Here is a 20,843-nt window from a genome sequence, read left to right as displayed (position 1 = left end):
CTCCCAAGTATTTAAATAATTAAGCAATGATTCTGTTAAAGAGGAGGGCACTGAGGCCTAGAGGCAGCCTGGGGACTCAGACATGAATAGGTTAATGATGTGCTCAGAGTTGCAGATGACTCAGCACATGGCTGAATGGGTAGCAGATAAAGTTTTGACTCCAGAGATCCTGCACCTAACAGCTACAACTCACTGTTCCTTCCTTGTTTGTGTGTAGAACCAACACTTTTGGTGAGCCTCAGCTATCAAGGAACCATCAGTGACATACAGGGCATCAGTTTTTTGGTTTTTTTTTTTTATATAAAAATATAATATATTTTTATCCCCAGGGGTACAGGTCTGTGAATCGCCAGGTTTACACACTTCACAGCACTCACCATAGCACATACCCTCCCCAATGTCCATAACCCCACCCCCCCTCCCAACCACCCTCCCCCCATCAACCCTCAGTTTGTTTTGTGAGATTAAGAGTCTCTTATGGTTTATCTCCCTCCCAATCCTATCTTGTTTCATTTACTCTTCTCCTACCCCCTTAACCCCCCATGTTGCATCTCCTTTCCCCCATATCAGGGAGATCATATGATAGTTGTCTTTCTCCGATTGACTTATTTCTCTAAGCATGATACCCTCTAGTTCCATCCACATCGTCGCAAATGGCAACATTTCATTTCGTTTGATGGCTGCATTGTATTCCACTGTGTATATGTACCACATCTTCTTTATCCATTCATCTGTTGATGGACATGTAGGTTCTTTCCATAGCTTGGCTATTGTAGACATTGCTGCTATAAACATTCGGGTGCACGTGCCCCTTCGGATCACTACATTTGTATCTTTAGGGTAAATACCCAGTAGTGCAATTGCTGGGTCATAGGATAGTTCTATTTTCAACATTTTGAGGAACCTCCATGCTGTTTTCCAGAGTGGTTGTACCAGCTTGCATTCCCACCAAGAGTGTAGGAGGGTTCCCCTTTCTCCGCATCCTCGCCAGCATCTGTCATTTCCTGACTTGTTAATTTTAGCCATTCTGACTGGTGTGAGGTGATATCTCATTGTGGTTTTGATTTGTATTTCCCTGATGCCGAGTGATATGGAGCACTTTTTCATTTGTCTTTTGGCCATCTGGATATCTTCTTTGCAGAAATGTCTGTTCATGTCTTCTGCCCATTTCTTGATTGGATTCTTTGTTCTTTAGGTGTTGAGTTTGATAAGTTCTTTATAGATTTTGGACACTAGCCCTTTATCTGATATGTCGTTTGCAAATATCTTCTCCCATTCTGTCAGTTGTTGTTTGGTTTTGTTAACGGTTTCCTTTGCTGTGCAAAAGCTTTTGATTTTGATAAAATCCCAATAATTCATTTTTGCCCTTGCTTCCCTTGCCTTTGGCAATGTTCCTAGGAAGATGTTGCTGCGGCTGAGGTCGAAGAGGTTGCTGCCTGTGTTCTGCTCAAGGATTTTGATGGATTCCTTTCTCACATTGAGGTCCTTCATCCATTTTAAGTCTATTTTCGTGTGTGGTATAAGGAAATGATCCAATTTCATTTTTCTGCATGTGGCTGTCCAATTTTCCCAACACCATTTATTGAAGAGGCTGTCTTTTTTCCATTGGACATTTTTTCCTGCTTTGTCGAAGAAGAGTTGACCATAGAGTTGAGGGTCTATTTCTGGGCTCTCTATTCTGTTCCATTGATCTATGTGTCTGTTTTTGTGCCAGTACCATGCTGTCTTGATGATGACAGCTTTGTAATAGAGCTTGAAGTCCGGAATTGTGATGCCACCAACTTTGGCTTTCTTTTTCAATATTCCTTTGGCTATTCGTGGTCTTTTCTGGTTCCATATAAATTTTAGGATTATTTGTTCCATTTCTTTGAAAAAAATGGATGGTACTTTGATAGGAATTGCATTAAGTGTGTAGATTACTTTAGGTAGCATAGACATTTTCACAATATTTATTCTTCCAATCCAGGAGCATGGAACATTTTTCCATTTCTTTTTTTTTTTTTTAAGATTTTATTTATTTATTTGACAGACAGAGATTACAAGTAGGCAGAGAGGCAGGTAGAGAGAGAGGGGGAAGCAGGCTCCCCGCCGAGGAGAGAGCCCGATGCAGGGCTCGATCCCAGGACCCTGGGATTATGACCTGAGCCAAAGGCAGAGGCTTTAACCCACTGAGCCACACAGGCGCCCCACATTTTTCCCTTTCTTTGTGTCTTCCTCAATTTCTTTCATGAGTACTTTATAGTTTTCTGGGTATAGATTCTTAGCCTCTTTGGTTAGGTTTTTTCCTAGGTATCTTATAGTTTTGGGTGCAAAATTGTAAATGGGATTGACTCCTTAATTTCTCTTTCTCTGTCTTGTTGTTGGTGTAGAGAAATGCAACTGATTTCTGTGCATTGATTTTATATCCTGACACTTTACTGAATTCCTGTAAAAGTTCTAGCAGTTTTGGAGTGGAGTCTTTTGGGTTTTCCACATATAGTATCATATCATCTGCGAAGAGTGATAGTCTGACTTCTTCTTTGCCGATTTGGATGCTTTTAATTTCCTTTTGTTGTCTGATTGCTGAGGCTAGGACTTCTAGTACTATGTTGAATAGCAGTGGTGATAATGGACATCAGGGTATCAATTTTAACATGAGTTTAAAAACTTGAGCCTGGAATTCAACTCACCTTAATTTAAGCCATTTCTATTTTTTGTAGTAGTGATATTTGCCCTCTAACTTTCTTCCTACTTACATGTTTATGTATCAAATGAACGACTTTGAACTTCTCACTTTGGCTTCACATATTTCAAAACTTGTTATTGCTGTAGCTAGCTGTTCTACCCCCCATTTAACATGCGAGTTTGCACATATTAGAATTAGAAAATGAGATAATATCTTCACTCCAGGAAAGTGCCATTACATTTCCATCAGCCATGAGACTGGAAAAGACTCTTCCTTGATAGGCAGAAGAAATGTACTGTCTCTTCTGTAACATTTAATCCCTGCCCCATTTAGAAGCTAAGCCCATCCACAGAATGGTCCCAAAGAATATTCAAGCAAGGTGCAGGTCCCCAGACTCTGAGTCACTCTGCCAGGCACAGGAGCACTCACCTCCACCTGTTATGACCTTGGACACCAGTCTGACCCTACAAACTGTACCCCAGTTTCTGTAGTGCCAGTCTGTCTCTGCCTGGTATTTGACTTTGTGGGGGAAGGTTGTATCTGGGAATACATATTTCCTCACTGGCTTCTGTATTGCTTTACATTTTTAACCAGTTATTTTAAAGTTATGTTCAACTAAGAAGCAGAACTAAAAAACATGCCTCCAATCCATTTATTGAACACTGAGTTCTAGACTCCCTCAGACAAAGCCCCTGAAGGGTACTATCAATGTTTCAGGAACTGGAATGAAGATTTAGTTAGTTCACTAGTTCCCTGAATGGTAACACCACCGTGACGAAGGTCAGGCATGAGCAGCCTAGGTCCTCTGGAATGTTCAAATGACATTAGTTCTAATGTCAAAATTGGTTCATGTCAGATACAAGCAACATAAATAACAAAGCCAGTTTTTCATTTGTTGGGATAGTGTTTGACAGATGAAATGAACTGAGAATCACAATGATAAATGAAAAAAATCTAACTATCTTAGTACATCAGGTTAAAAGTAATTTTTCCATATTCCCCCTTAAAAATTAAAACCAAAGAGAACCTCGGTTATGAATTTTTTAACTAATGAAACTATTTTGCTAGCATAAAGTTTAGCCAGAAGGTGACAGATGACCTTTTTTTTTTTTTGAACTTTTTGAGGGGATTTTATCTTGATGAAAAAAAGGGGAAAAAAGCCCTTACTCCAAAGAGAAATGTTTTAATTCTGATAAAATCATACCTAGTTTGCTCTAAACTCAAACAACCTTGGCTGAGTGGTTAGTATTTTAGCAGGTTTTCTCCACAATTTTTTTTTTGCCACAATAAAATATTAATTTCTTCTCTCAAAAATTATTCCAATCAGCTTGGTTAATGTGATGAGGCATGTATGGTCGGGTAATGCGTGCTATGTTATTAGCCACCAAATGCTCCACACGATGCTACACAGTCTTTCAGAAGCAAAGGGCACATTGAAATAAAATCACACTAAAAGTGTTCTTATATGTTTATACCTCACAATGGCAATCACCGCCACAGTGCAGGGCATTTCTTAGCAAGTACTGACTAGCTGAGGTTAATTGCCCAGAGTACAGTTGAAGGCCACGGATTCTTCCCAGCTACTCATTAATCCCCAGGAAATCTCCTGAACCCTAGTGGTTATTGTTCAATCCTTTATAGATGATTTTTTTTTTTAGTATTTTGAGTACTTGTTCTCTCTTGGAACACCTATAGCCAGCCAGATCGTGTTTGTACAAAGAAATATTCTTTTTCTTGAAAGTGGATTGAATTTCAGCTTTCCCATAAAGACCCCTTAAAGGCCAGTAGCTCAAGGGGAAAAAAAAAATAAAAATAAAAACACTTTCACTGCATTTTGGTTTCTCTCTTTTTCTAAGGGGGCAAGAGAATGGAGAAGTTGAGGAAAAGTAGGGGAGGGAAAGAGAATACAAGGAGACAGAGGATGTCAGTCCCTCCGTGTCTTCCTCATTCCTAGGAATTGCCCTTTAATGGGTACAAGAGAGGTGGGGCTGCCGGTGAGCAAGGGGAAGGCCCAGTGGGAATGTGTGCCCATTGCAAGGGGTGGTCAACACCATGAAGCAGGCAGAGCACCCTCAGTTAGACACCCGGGCACCTGCCTCCCACAGCTACACAGCCAGAGCTGGCACCCAGCCACCTAGGGACAGACTCACCTCAGCAAACAGAAGGCAGCTCTAATGATCTCTACTTCTGCAAAACTGAAGGACTTGACTCAACCAGGTCCCTGTGCCTGCAGTTTTAATATTGTAAAATTCGAAGGAGAGAGACTACTTTGTCAATTTAGGGCCCTAAATGAAATTGGAATTTGTGTTCCTCTTCGCCTAGGAAAGATTTTATATTGCACCTCAGCATTTACTATCTTTCAGATCAGGTTCTAATAGTAAGAAGTTATGTAAATATCAGAGATTATTCTAAAACCACAAATTAATTATAGTGGTCTGATGTTAACTAAACATATTAGTGTGTGTGTGAGTGTGTGTGTGTGCGCGCGCATTCACATGACAGAGAAAGGAGAAAAGAGAAAGAGAGAAAGAATCTTCTTTTAAAGTCAAAGTGACATTTTATATTCTACATGTTACTATTCCTTTTTCCAAAATCATTTCTCTGCCATTTACTTGTACCCCTTAAGAAAAAAAAAATGTCAAATTAAAATAGAGGATCTTCTGAATATAGTATTGTTTAAAATAAGCGTATCAATATTCTGACTTAAAACTGTTAGATTCTCTTCCTAGTCATTTAAAATCAAAGACAAGAGGCACATGGATGGCTCAGTCATTAAGCACCTGCCTTCGGCTCAGTGATTCCAGGGTCCTGGGATCAAGCCCTGCATCAGGCTCCTTGCTCAGCGGGAAGCCTGCTTCTCCCTCTCCCACTCCCCCTGCTTGTGTTCCCTCTCTAGCTGTCTCTTTCTCTGTGTCAAGTAAATAAATAAAATCTTTAAAAAATAAAAAATTAAATAAAAAAATAAAATCAAAGACAAAAGACGGGCTACAGAGAAAAAGCACACATTTTTGTTTACAAATTGGAAAAACCCCAATAATTTCAAGGCTGCGCCAAAGCACCAATAAACCTTCTGAAGTCACTTCACAGAAAAATCTCCACTGCTTCTTTCTTTCTTTGAGTATTTTCATCTTCAAATACATGTCAATTGCATTATATCCATATACAGAAGATCCCTTACAGTCTTGCACTTCCCAATATGGATTACTGAAACATTACTTCAAATCAGTCCAATGCAAGTCAGTAAGCAGTGAATAAGCATCTGATCCGAACAGAGTCTGGCCCCTGTTTTTATGAGGAGGTTAAGGTATATTGTGACAAGGTTAATGTGAAGGGAGTGAGGGGAGTGGCCTATTTAAATGGGGTAGAGACTGGGGAAATATCTATTAAGCATTTCCTGATTTGACAATTTCTACACAAGCAAAATTATAGAATTGGACAAAGCAAGTTCCATTATTTCTATATGTTGGATATTGACTTAAATACATAGCAACTTAGCAACTCAGTTCAAATAAAAGTTGTGTTGGGTCCAGTCTTCACAGTGACTTGGTATCAGCATGACTGAAATCATAAAATGCTTCAAACAATGTCCAGAGCTGAAAAGGCGGGTTGAAGGAGCCGTTCTTGAACCACCAGACTTTAAGACTTCTCATTCAGAAAGAAGCAAGTTATTCAACTCATTTGCACTTCCCTTCCTCAAAAAGACTCTGGATCCCCAAGTGTGAGGGAAAAAAACATCCGTGGCTACTTAGCCTTGGGCACAGTCACCCTCTCTGTGAAGGCTACAGAGCTAATGGTACTGCAGAGCCTGTTGAAACCTGCAGAGGTGTGCTAGAAACAGCTCCACTGGGAGTCCCACAATAATTGTTTGGAGAGTGGGCACATAGTTAATTATTAGTTTTCCTTCACTCTTTCAGAATTCATAAACTCTGCCTCAAGGTCAGGCATGGCTTTTCTGTACTTTTAACAGGTCACTTCTTCCTTCCCCCCCCCCCCCCCCCAGAGGGAGAGAGGAAAATAGCTATGTAGCTCTAGGGAAAAACCAACCAACTGGTTTGAAGATCTCGTAAACGGCAAAAATATTTGCTTTTCTTAAATATTTCATTCTTTTTTTTTAACTCCCTTTTTTCCTAAAGCTGCATGTCTGGCATTATCATAATATGCCAGGTATGCTATTAAACCTTACATATGTTATTTTTCTTTAATGTTTACAATAACCATATGAAGAAGACATTTCATTAGCATTCTCATTTGACATATTGGAAGTCAGAAAACTTCAAAACCTTTGCAGGGGTCATGGAACTATTAAGACACAGAGCTGAGATTTGAATTCAGGTCTGTCTTAACTCCAGGTGTCTTTATCTAAATTATTGTGTAATTTTGCACCTGAATGGTATTTTTGAGGTGGATTGACTCAGATAAAATGAGATTTGCATTTCCTTCCCAACTATAATGCTCTGTCGAAGGATGACTTTAAAAACACTTTATCACCTTACACCTGTCAGAATGGAGAGTATCAAAAAGACAAAAAATAACAGGCATTGGCAGGGATGTGGAGAAAGGGGAACCCTGTGCGCTGTTAGTAGGAATGTTAATTGGTGCAGCCACTTTAGAAAACAGTATGGAATTTCCTCAAAAAATTAAAAAAATAAAACTACCATACAAATCCAGCAATTCCACTTCTAAGTATTTATCTGAAGAAAATGCAAACACCAATTCAAAAAGACATACACACCCCTATGTTTACCGCAATGTTATTTACAACAGCCAAGAAACAGAAGCAACCCAAGTGTCCATCGTTTGATGAACGAATAAAGATGTGTGTGGGGGGGTATATATGAACATTATTCAGCCATAAGAAAGGATGAGATCTTGCCATTTGTAACAACATTGAGGGAACTAAAGGGTATGCTAAGTGAAATAACTCAGATAAAGACAAGTACTATATGATTTCACTTATATGTAGAATCTTAAAAAAATAAAAAACAAGTGAACAAACAAATAGAAACAGACTCAGAAATATAGAGAATAAACTGGTGCTTGGTGGTTGCCAGCAGGGACGAGGGGATGAACACAATAGGTGAAGGGGATTAAGATATATAATCTTCCAATTATTTAAAAAAAAATAACACACAGAGATGTAATGTACAGCATAGGCAATATAGTCAGTAATACTATACCAACTCTGTATGGTTAACTAGACTTCTTGTGGTAACCATTTCCTAATGTGTATAGATATCAAATTGCTATGTTGTACACCTGAAACTAAAAATAAACAAATATTTTTAAATAAATAAATAAGTCAATAACACTATACTATTTATTGCCTTGTCATTTGCTTTACTTTTGCCAAGAGTCTCACGAAATAGGAAGTTATATTTCAAAAGACACAACCAAAAACCTCAAATGACTATTTCTATTCCAATTCCATTTCACCTCAAAGGAATCCTGGATGATTAAGGAAGAAGGTGGCTACCCCTATTTTCACCCAAAGCTCTTCTAAACCACTAGAGCTTTGTAGTGGCACAATGGTATTATGATGGCTTTCTGCTTACGCTGGTGTGGTACTAGCATTTTTAACTAGAAAATTCACGTGATCAGTGTTGGAAATGCCATGAAACGAGTATATCCAAATCTTTAGGTCCTGCACACATTCAACTATCTACGTCCTCCTAAATGAAGCCTCTATCTCTTCTCTCCCCCAGAGCCCTTCCAAAAAATTGTACTGACATCTTCACCTCCCTGCTTCCACCATACAAACATACAAACGCACACACGACTGCCTCATTCTTAGGGGGAGAAATAATGAATAGGGTATTTGAATAAGCAGTTAATTAAATGCACTTAGTCTACATTGCTATCAGCTTTCTATTCAACTTAATGTATATTCCTTTCCATGTGTAATCAGGGAGTACACCTTGGGTTGGCAATGCCTCACCCCAATAACCAAAGTAGGTCCTGGTTAATAAAGAAAAAATATGCAAAGTACATCTATATCTTGATGAATTTATGTATCGGTAGAAGTTCTTAGATATTCTTTCTGTGGATTTCTGATTCAGTCATCATTCCCTCCACAAAATAAGTAAAATATGCATGAGTAATTTCTTATACCAGATTATGTCATTTACTTAGAATCCAAACATTTACATTAATAAAACTTTTATGCAATTTTTTAAATGTTCACAAGAAAATGTAAAAAAGCAGCAGATATAAAAGTTTAAAAATTCTCTTTTAAAAGGGTATCTTTAAAAAGTTCAAATATAGAGGCGCCTGTGTGGGTCAGTGGGTTAAAGCCTCTGCCTTCTGCTCAGGTCATGATCTCAGGGTCCTGGGATCGAGCCCTGCTTCAGGCTCTCTGCTCAGCAGGGAGACTGCTTCCCCCTCTCTCTCTCTGCCTGCCTCTCTGCCTACTTGTGATCTCTGCCAAGTAAATAAAAAAATTTTTTTAAATGTTCAAATATAACCATTAGAATGGCTGTTTTGGCCATCTGAATATTTTCACAAGGAAAAGAGTAAATCCCTATTTGTTTTACAGATATATTTCACATTGATTATCAGATCACTATCAGTCTGGAAATAATTGTGGTTTTACCAACTTTCAATAAATATGAAATGATCCTTGAGGAATAAATGCATAATAAAAATCAAAATGGCGTTGCCTTATTTCCAAAATGCAAACTTGTTAACCTGTGACCCATTTATATATCACTACAATCTGAAGGCAAATTAGGTTATGAATGGATGTGGCTGAGAGAAAGAAGTTGAAGAAAAAGGATATAACATTCTCAACTAAGCCCAAGGTATTATGAAAATACATAATGCTGTATGAGTTCTTTCCTGATAAAACAGTGACCGGTACAAGCGAAATATATACACCAGTGTCAGTGTTAGAGACCAGGCAAAATAGTCGTGGGGAAATTACCTTCTTAGATAAACAACACATTGCAGATTTATATTTACGTGTTTTCATTGGAGTTGATAATAAGCTAAGGTACAATGCAAACATTCAGGGTATATGTAAAATTCTTTTAACATGACATGCTGTGTGCCCAGGAAATAACAATGATGTGAAAGTCAAACTAAGGAAAAGTTATTGATATTTTTAAAAATTTATTTATTTATTTTAGAGGTAAGGGATAGGCAGAGGGAAAGGGAGAGAAAGAATCCCAAGCAGACTTCAACCAAGAGTCAGATGCTTAACCAACTGAGCCACCCAAGCACCCCAGGAAAAGGTATTGATTTTGAAAAAAGTTTAGAAGTTCATCAACTTTCAAGGCACCTGGTTGGCTCAGTCAGTTGAGCATCTGCCTTCAGCTCAGGTCATGATCCTGGAGTCCGGGGATGGAGACCCATACTGGGCTCCCTGCTCAGCGGGGTGCCTGCTTCTCCCTCTCCCTCGGCCCCTCCCCTCCCACTTGCGCTGTCTCTCTCTCGCACTCTCACTCTATCTCTCTCTCAAATAAGTAAATTTTTTTTAAAAAGTCCATAAACTTTATTTTATTTTATTTTATACCGGTGTAGTACTAATATTATAACTAAAAAATTGAAATTATCAGTGTAGAAATGCTGTAGTATAATAAAATCATCCCTTGCAGTTTTAAAGTGATCCAATATTTCCCTTAGCAACATAACATTTAAAAAGAGCCAAGATTTATTGCTTTGGGACAAATATAACAGACCATAAATCAAGCTACCATAACAACTAGAAAAACTTCTCTCGCGATTCTCCCCTTCTAGGCTCACCTTTGCACAAGGAAGATCTGAAAAGCTTTCTCTTCAACAGACTGTGTTTTGAAACATTTATCACACTTTGTGATAAGGTGGCTTAACCATCACAGTGCAGTGCCTGGAGACTCCGTCTGTCTTAACGTATAGTTATGAGAACAAAGGAAACTTCGATTCACTAGGTCGGGATGAAATGTATCCATATCATAGCAATATCAGGATATTTTAATTGTCTTTCCATAAGAAAGATTAAAATGCCTTAGTTACACAAGATTAAATGCTCATTCAGTAATTGCAGTGGACAGTATGCTTCCAGAGTGGGTGAATTAAATTAAAAGAAAGACAACTCTGGAAAATGTACTAGTGGTAGAATTAGAGAATGTTTCATCAGATCCCAGTGTCTCCACAGTAATGAATCTGCCAAAAGATAATAATATTTTAGTGAAAGGTGTGATTGGATAAGTCACATTATTTATTAACTGTTACCCTAAAATATCACTTTTGTCTTATTATTAAGAATGGTGAGAGGGCAGCAGGGATGCCTGACACAAGGCATTAAGAATGGATTGTGTCTATCACGGCTGCGGGAGCACTGGGCGCTCTGCTCTGTGCTTGCTGGTGGCACTTGCTAACACCTGATGGCCAGGGCACTCAGAGCAGAACGCATGGTCTCAGTCAGGTCCCTGAGATCAGCCGGTCATTTACCTGGTCCTTTCCAATGGCCCCAAACAAGAGCTGATCTCTAATTTCTTTCTTTTTTTTTTTTAAGATTTTATTTGTTTATTTGACAGACAAATCACAAGTAGGCAGAGAGGCAGGCAGAGAGATAGAGAAGGGAGGAAACAGGCTCCCCGCTGAGCAGAGAGCCCGATGCGGGCTCAATCCCAGGACCCTGAGATCATGACGTGAGCTGAAGGCAGAGGCTTTAACCCACTGAGCCACCCAGGCGCCCTCTAATTTCTAAACTGGCTTTTCATAATATTTCAAACAGATCCGTGTATTTGAGAAGACCCTTGGTGACAAAGAAGCTTGAGATTATAAAAAGCCATCTCTGGAGTTATCGGCGTTCTCTTGGGAAGCAAACTTTGTACAGTATGCTTGGTTAAACAGCATGAATTCCCAAAAAGTGTGTGCGGTGAAGACTATGACAGAGAGAACAGATACCCCATAGAGCCAAAGAAGAGGCAGCTCAAAGCAAAGCAGGTCTGGAGGCGAGGAAACAAGACACTATTGGGAGCTCAGATTTCTGAGGCCTGGAATGAATGCCTGGAAATAAAGAGGCGTTTAGGTGGTTATCTTAAGAAAGAAGGAGGAGGAGCGGCAGGAGGAGGAGCAAAAGGAGGAGGAGGAGGAAGAAAGAAAAGCACAACATAGAATAGAAAAGAAAACTGAGCACCCCAGAATTCCCTTTCATGAAATCCCTGGTAGGTAGTTTCCCAAGGGGATTTCTTTCTCCAAGTCTCAGCAAGGATGATGTTGGTTGGGGAAAGATGGGTCCTCGTGTACGGGAAAATGATCCAAAGTCTCAGGATATTTCTGTTTGTAGTCATTAGGAATCGTGGGATCTCTCAAGTGAAAGAGATGGTAAGGGTCACTGGGCTTACCCGTGGAGGCTTGCACATAAGGAACTACTTCTCCAGGTGTGTGGCTCAGAAGCAGAGCCAGAACCACCTTCCTCTGCTGGTGCCCATGAAGGGCAAAGGCCACCTGCACTCAGGGTTTCCTCATTTCTCATCCAAAGACCTTGCAATGCCGCTCCAGCCCTCTTAGGTGAAATCGACTATAATTATTAAGATTATCTCAGCATTTTGGTTTTATTTTCATTCCTACATGTCACAATTTACAAGACTCTCCCATAGCTCTGGTCACTAAATCCCTGCATATAGAAAAATGTCAAACTTCATTACATAGAACTTTATTTTCATCATAAGCTGTTGCTGCAATGTCCAACATAGTGAAAAGGGTAGTAAATTAACTGGTTACATCATGTAAAAGAAATCAAAAGATAGTCAGTCACCCTTCTTTCCTAATATCCGCACAATGACTTGGTCTTTTGTTGAATTGCCTGATTTAGCTGTTTTAGAACACACCCTGAGTCAATATCAGGGCTACATCGAAGACCTCATCTATGACATTAGCCATGTAATAAAATATATCCGACTCTATACATTACTCACCTATATCACATCTCTTCTTAGAGCTTGTCTACCAAACTGCCTTTACTAAGAAAGAATTTCCCCCCAATTTTGTTTTTTAAAACAGCAGCAATTTGAAAGTGCTACAAGATGGTTAAAAGCAATAGGGACAGAAACAGCTACTAACAGCTACGTCATATGGAGGGCCCAGTTCCAAGTGAAATTAGGGGGCCCTGATTCAAAATCAGGAAACAAGCTTCTCTTTTCTTCCACCATGTCTCTATGGAGCTGTCATGGTATTTTTTAATTGTTATTTAATGTTGTGATGCCTCTGGTACGATTATTCTCTCCAGGTGAGCATGGGCAACTCTGGGTGAGGCCGGTGTACCTAGGCTGAGTGTAGCGGGAATGCAGCTTAGCACCTGCTAGCAAGGCAGGTGGCAAGTAGCGGGAACATACCTCATAGTCCCAACAGACTTCACTTACAAGATCCAAACTCAAAGACAAAATGTTAAGAAATTCAAAGCAGTGTTCACAGAGCATTAAACCCCTTCTCAGCTCTGTAGCCAGACTTCACTGAATATTAACCTTACTCATTTATTGACATGATTGTCATTGCAGTTAGTCTGATAGCCTACCTTGGGATAACTGTATATGACTAAACACCCTTTTGAAATACGGAAAGTAGTCAGTAGGAAATTCTATTTTACATTTCCTTGCTGTTTTAGAGTACTATTGTTCAACATGGTAGCCATTAGCCAAAGAGGCTATTTGGAGTCCTTGCAGTGTGGCTAATCTGAATTGAGATGTTCTAAAAATATAGACTACTCACAGATTATTAAAAAATGCAAAATATCTCAAATCATTTTTTAAAATATTGATTAAATACTGAAATGATCTTGAGATATGGGTTAAACAAAATATATTACTAATATCAACTCTTTCTGTTTCTTTAACTTGTTACTGAAAAATGTAAAGCCACGTATATATGGCTCACTTTGTGTTTGTTTATTTATTTATTGAAGAGCAGACACACATCCTGGCATTATCATCTCCAATTCCCATCCCTGAGAATAGTACAATCTGTCCTCTCCTATGTCATTCTCCTATTTTCCTTTGATTGTTTAGGATTTTGCTTTTGTTCCTGAAGGACTAAGTAAACATGTTTTGGAAATAATAGAAAGAAAATTAGACAGAAATCAGGGGCTCTGGAGTATGGTTCTTAAAATTGCACTGAGATGAGCTTGGCTCCTCTTCTGTTAAAAAAAAAAAGAAGAAGAAAGAAAGAAAGAAAAGAAAAATGGAATCGAACCAGATCATCACCTGTGTCTTTTTCAGTCCTAACTCCCTAGTGTCTTTACCACATGTGGCAAAGGGCATTTCTCTAATTGGGAAAGTTAGGTAAAATTTTTACTAGAAGAATCTCCCTTATATGTCACTCTCCAAGTACGACTCAGAGTTTTAAAAACTCTGAATTAGTATATGAATTAATATCACCTCTCCAATTATCTATTAATTAAAAAGGGGGGAGTGTGTTTTTACAATGGAGAGATGGAGAAGTCTGGGCAAGAGGTCAAGCCTGGAGGTCATTGTCAGTCCTGAGGCAGCCTGATGTCACGAGGTCATGAGCATCCTACATCTACATACAGATGTGAGGCAGTAAATGCTTCCCAAAAGCACATGTATGGTGGTCTCTAATAATGATGAAAGAGTTAAATGGATCCAAAATGTGGGATGCCCTACAGGACATATTAAAACCTTCTGTGTATTGAAGAACACTGGGTGGGGGGTATGTATATGTTCTAGATGGGGAAGAGTAGGAGTGCCTGGGTGGCTCAGTGGGTTAAGCCTTCGGCTCAGGTCATGATCTTGGGGTCCTGGGATCAAGCCCCACATCGGGCTCTCTGCTCAGCAGGGAGCCTGCTTCCCTCTATCTCTCTGCCTGCCTCTCTGACTACTTGTGATCTCTCTCTGTCAAATAAGTAAATAAAATCTTTAAAAAAAAATAGATGGGGAAGAGTAAAAGAAAATCCAACAGTCAAATATTAATGGGTGAATCTGAAGTAGATTCTGAATCAAAAACCAATACAAATAAAATCTGTAGACATTTGAGGACAATTGAGAATCTTGAGGGTGGACTTCATGTTAGATCATGTTTTTATGTCAATATTTTCTTGGGTGTGGCCACGGTATAGGGATGGGAATTCTGATATATTGGGGTGATATCTTTCGGATGGTTTGGCAAAAGGGAGAAAAAAGTGATGGTAAGATGGTAAGAGTTGGAGAATCTAGCTGAGGGACAGAAATTTGTCCATTGTCTTACCCTTTTGACTCTTCTGTGGTTTTAAATAATTTCAAAACAATTATACTTCAATAAATAGCTACTTTAAGAAAGTAAATTAAACTGAAATTTGCATAGAATTAGTATGTATTATGTTAACCTTAGTAAAATAATTCATAATTATGAAATTATTATTTTAAACACCAGACTTTTCCTTAATTATATTTTATTTGCTCTTCTTGGTTTTTACTTTCATCCTGAACAAGTTCACTAAGGCTCTGTCTATGCTGACAACTTCATTTGTGAACCCACTACAGATTTCTTCTGCTTCAGGAGAAAAACACTCTGTTTTATAAAGACTGAAGTGGTTGTTTCTTAAACTTCTATTTGTTTTAAATAGAGAACATTCCTCTTAGGCACATTTGCCAAATGTTTGTCTTCAGAAATTTGTCAAATATGCCCTTTAGAGGTCAATTTGCCATGGGCAATTACTTTTTTTTTATTTTTGGCTTTCTATTTATTATCACTTCCTCCTTGTCCCCCACCTTTTGTGCTCAGTTCACATTGTTTTGTCTCCACCAAAAGCTGGGTTCCCTAGTTCCTCCTATGACACCTTCTCATCCTGTGAGGTCCAGTTCAAATGACCTATTCTCCATGAACTTCCTTATTTTCCAAGCAGGCTGTGTTTTGCCTCCTTTTTTGCCACATGCTATCTAGCTAGGTGCTGTCTTTTTTTGTAGTAATCACCACTTCTGCTTTAATTTTCATATTTTCTCACTTATATCAAGTCAGAGACCAGCATTTACCCATCTTCCTAAACACACATAAAACTCTACACACAGTAGTTGCTACTATTTGCATTGAAATGTAGAAGATGTTTATATCATTATTCTCTTCCTCAAAAAACATTTTTTAAGCTTTTGCAAAAATGCAAGCAAAGGTCCCCCAACACCTATAAGAAAGGAGGCTTCTGGGGCGCCTGGGTGGCTCAGTCGGTTACACATCTGCCTTAGACTCAGGTCGTGATCCCCAGGTCCTGGGATTGAGTCCTGCATTGGGCTCCCCGCTCAGTGGGGAGTTTGGTTCTCCCTCTGCCCCACCCTCTCTACTTATGTTCTCTCTCAAATAAAAAAATCTTAAAAAAAAAAGAAGAAAGAAAGAAAGAAAAGAGGCTTCTGCTGTATAGAAACTATAAATGATTATTAGCTGATTAAAAAAGAAGAAAACATGCAATAACACATCAAACCCATGGCTCCAAGAAGCTCCATCAGCACACTAATTTTAATTGGGAAGTCTTAAACTTAGTTCTCTGTTTGCTGGGACATCTGAGCTGGCCCTCACCAATGCCTAAAAACCAACTACCCTCTAAGAGTGCCCTGACACTTGAGACTCTATCATGAACATGGACTGGGGCGTCTCCCCCTCACTCCCTGTAGCTATAAAACAGGAGACCCCAACACCTCCTGCACACTGAGTTCTCTGAAAGCTGACACCAAGATGGCGTTAGACTTGCAAGAGATATGCTGGGGAGAAAGTACATGAGATAGAAATCCAGAGGGAGCAGGAAGAGTCTGGGGTCACTTACAGACCTTATGTAGGAGAGCAAAGTGGAAGACAGGGAGGGAGGGCTTAGACTGGTGTGACTAAGAAAGTTCAGGTAGGTCAGTGGGAGTCCTCCAGCCAAAGTCAGTCATCAGAGAAGACCTGCATCTGATAAGGAGTATTTTTGCTATATGTGGTCATTGGCGGGAGTCATGGCCCTCATGATTTGGGCACTAGGTGTCTGCCCCTGCTGCCCAGTTTGAGCAGACCTGCCTCAGGGAGCCACTCTTTCCAGAGGCCCATGCTGCAAATAGCACTCTCTCCTTAGCCTGCAGGAACGCTAACATCAGCTCTGTGAGGTGAATAGCACCAAATCCCGTGGGATTCAGATTCTCTCTGAAATAGTGAAACTCCCTTGGGGCTTGGTTGAGCTTGCCTAAAGTTTACTACTGCTTTATGACATTTTTAAAAATAATTTTTTTAAGATTCTATTTATTTCCCTGACAGAGAGAGAGAGATCACAAGTAGGCAGAGAGGCAGGCAGACAGAGAGAGGGGGAAGCAGGCTCCCCGCCAACCAGAGAGCCTGATGCAGGGCTCAATCCCAGGACCCCGAGATCACGACCTGAGCCAAAGGCAGAGGCTCAACCCACTGAGCTACCCAGGTGCCCCCAAAATAAGTTTTTTTATGTGGAGCAGAAACTATCCTCTAAAAGGCTCAGGACAATGGAAACTCCAAATAAGGAAGCACAGGTTTCCTCTGTTTGTTGTGCCAGCTAATTCTGTATCTCCGTATTAGTCAGAATTCAGAGAAACAGACCCAACAGTGTGTGTGCGAATGTGTCTGTTTCTCTCTCTTTCTCTCTCTGTCTTTCTCTCCATATAGATGTATTATATATGTTTTGAGGAATTAGCTCACAGAATTGTGGAGGTTCAAGTCCAAAATCTGCAGCTAGGCTATGAGACTGAAGACCTAGGGAGACCTGAAATTCCAAAGTTCCAGTCCAAAGGCTGTCAGCTGTCAGAATTCTTTCTTGCAAAAGAAGGTCAGTCTTTGTCCTATTTAGGACAAACTCACTTTGTGGAGAGTAATCTGTTTTATTCAAAGCCCAACAATTTATATTTTTCAAGATTTATGTATTTATTTTAGAGAGAGAGAGAGAGCAGGGTAGGGGGACAGGCAGAGGGAGAAGCAGAGAGTCTAACCAGACTCCCTGCTGAGCACAGAGCCTGATGGGGCACTCGATCTCACAGCCATGAAATCATGACCTGAGCCGAAATCAAGAGTTGCCCGTTCAATCAGCTGAGCCATCCAGGCACCCCAAAAGCGCACCAGTTTCAATGTTAATCTCCTTTAAAACAAACAAACAAACAAACAAACAAAACCCTATCACAGAAACAATCAGAATATTTGACCAATATCTGAGCATGGTGGCTTAGCCAAGTTGACACATAAAATTAGCCCTCACAACCTGCAAATGGACTGATCAGCTTGAGACCCAGGTACTAAGTACCCGGGCAAAGGACAACAACATCATTCTCGGAGAAAAGATAAAAGAGATTAAATAAGCCTACAGATAAGATGACTCCTCCAAGTCCCTGGGCCTGAAGAAGAGAAGGAGATTGTCGTGGGATCATTCAGGAAAAATGAGCTCTTCGCAGATAAAAAATCATTTTAACGTTTCAACTTTTCTCAAATTGGGCCATGTGGATGACTAGATGAGAAACAAAAGATACATAAATAAAATATTAAATTGACCCATGTATAATTGTGTAACATTGGTTAATTTTATGTGTTAACTTAATTACATGATAGCATCCAGCTGTTTGATAAAACACCCATCTAGATAATGCCACAAAGGTATTCTTAGATGTGATAGAAACTTAGATCAGTGGGTTTTGAGTAAGACAGATCATCCTAGATAAGGTGGAGTGCCCTCCTTACATAATCAGTTGAAGGCCTTCAGGAAAAAGGCTGAGGTCCCCTGTGGAAGGGGACTCTGCCACCAGACCTAAACTCAAGACCTCAGCACAGACTGGTCTGGGATTTGCAGTCGGCCGCCTGCCCTGCACATCTCAGACTTACCAGTCCCCACAATTGTATGAGTTCCTTTTGTTTCTCGAAAGGACCCCAAAACAGTGAGGAAGGGGTTTGTGGCATAGATAGGTCCAGTACCTAAAATACACCTCTTCCAGTTGCCTGGGTGGCTCAGTTAGTTAAGTGTCTGCCTTCTGCTCAGGTCATGATCCCAGGGTCCTGGGATCCCGTCTCACTCCCTCTGCCTCTGCCTCTCTGTATCTCATGAATAAATACATAAAATCTTTTTTTTAAAAGTACTTCTTTTCCAAAATAAGGGTGCTGATCTTTAAACAATCCTTCTATGTATTGTTTTAATGTATACATGAATGCTTATTTAATTTTGTGTGATATAAGTCACACTGTTGCATTAAACTCACCATTGCCCAGTACAGAACTCTGGAAGGAGAAAGCTGTAAGAATGCCAGATGTGTTTATTGCCTGGCACACAGTAGGCACTTCCTTGGTGACTTAAAGTTTGCCAGTTAATCATATATTCTCCTGCACCACAACGAGACTATTTTCTTATCTCTGCAATAGAACCAGAACCCCCAGAGTGATGTGAAGAGGTGTCTATACCCTTCAATGCATCCAACTCGATGGGAGCTCTGTTTAAGTGCGAAATGGTAGATGGACAACATTCCTTACCTAATACCCAAAAAAGGGAAGACGTGTGATTGGCTTTCACCAACCACCCCACCCATGTTTCATACCCAGCAAGTTTTAAAGATTTTTCAGAAAACAAATTTTTACTAACTTCCTTAGTAACTAATTCTGGAATACATAATGAAGAAACCCACCTGCATGCTAGAAAACATGTTCTCTTGATGGCACAGAATATTAAAGTGAATTTCTAACTCAGTTAACAATATAGTAAAACCAAATATATGCACATCAAAATTATTAAAGATTTGTTTACATGGGACTCTGATATTTGTCATGAAAACTTTTACAATTAAAATTTGACTTAAAAAAAAAATAGGAGTTTTTTCCCCCCTTTCAAAATCAGTTTCAAGAAACCCCTGATAGAATCAGCTAATTAATTCCTGGCCTCTTTAACTAACACCACATTTGAAGTCACATGCTATAAATCAGTTTCAGTTGAGATATTAAAATCAGATTATAACAGAAAAGCCCTGTAAATATTTGCCTCCAAATGAGTTTAAGAATAAATATATATTCAGTAATTCATCCATATTTAGCAGATATTAATAAGACAAAGCATAGCTTTAAATTCACTTATCATTTAATACAAAGGAGGAAATAGAAAAAGGCCTGATTAGCTTGTTTATTCTTGGGCTTGGTAATACCTTATTAAAATTTGAAGTTCAAAATTGATATAATCAGTCAAATGTCAGCAGAAATATTTATTCTGTAAATGAAGCTTTAGTTAATAGAACTTTAATTTGAAGTATTTTACATTTTCTTCTCCTCCATAAGGAAAAAGGAAAGCGGGGGTGGGGGAAGTCTTGATAGGAATGTGAAATTAACATGGAGGATTGAATTTTCCTTCTAGATCTGTGCTGACACTAGAGGTCAGCAACCTTCCAGAAATCATATATTAAATCTTCATTTACTCACTATAATTTACAATTTTGTGTGTGTGACAGAATAACCACAAAATTCTAGGTTAGGAAGCAGTCTTACTATTGACCTAATTCGCTGTCTTTTCAGAGGTAAAGGCAGTGAGTTCCGGTGGGGTCCAGGGACTTGGATGGTCTCAAGTTACACTGAGATAGGACCAGACTCAGGACTCAGGACACTTTGAACCCATCAATAGCACTTAGGACTGAGGCTGCTGGTAGCCACCAAGACCCAGAGAAATTAGATTCTGTGTCCTATAACTGTGTGTAATTTTGTGGACTGATAATGTTGTAAATCCCAGGGGAAAGAGAGAAGATTTGTTGTAGGCTTAGAACAACAGTTCCTGGAGAAAAGACCAGGATGAAAAAGCTAAGAAGTGTGCAAACAGCATAGGATGCCAATTTCAGAGGCTCAACTAGGTTTTTCTTGACCTGCTCTCCACATGGGTCTGGGGCTTTGACACTTGCTTCATTTCTTGCCAAATTCCAATGAAAATTCTCACAGAGGGAACTGCTCCAATTTCTAATTAACCCAGGTCGTTAATGGGTTCATAGCACTCAAAACTAAGTCTTGAGCCACCCTTGGCCTTGGGGCCATCATGGCCTTCGGCCAAATAACTGTGACCCTCCGTCTCCTTCCTTGTGGTGCTGCCCATTAGAAATTAACCTCAGTGGGAGGAAGTGTGGAGGAGTGGCTAAGTGCTGGGCTTTTGGAGTGCACAGAGCCTTTTGGAATCCCCACCCTGGCAGAAGCTCTGTAACTTTAGGCCAAGTTACTTAGCCTCACTTAAACCTTAATTTTCTCATCTTTAAAATAAGAATTATGTTAGTAGTGGCCT

Source organism: Lontra canadensis, unplaced genomic scaffold, assembly GCF_010015895.1.
Source record: "Lontra canadensis isolate GAN:19392208 unplaced genomic scaffold, GSC_riverotter_1.0 scaffold112, whole genome shotgun sequence".
In the NCBI taxonomy this organism is placed as follows: Eukaryota; Metazoa; Chordata; class Mammalia; order Carnivora; family Mustelidae; genus Lontra; species Lontra canadensis.
Note: the sequence above shows the minus strand (reverse complement) of the source record.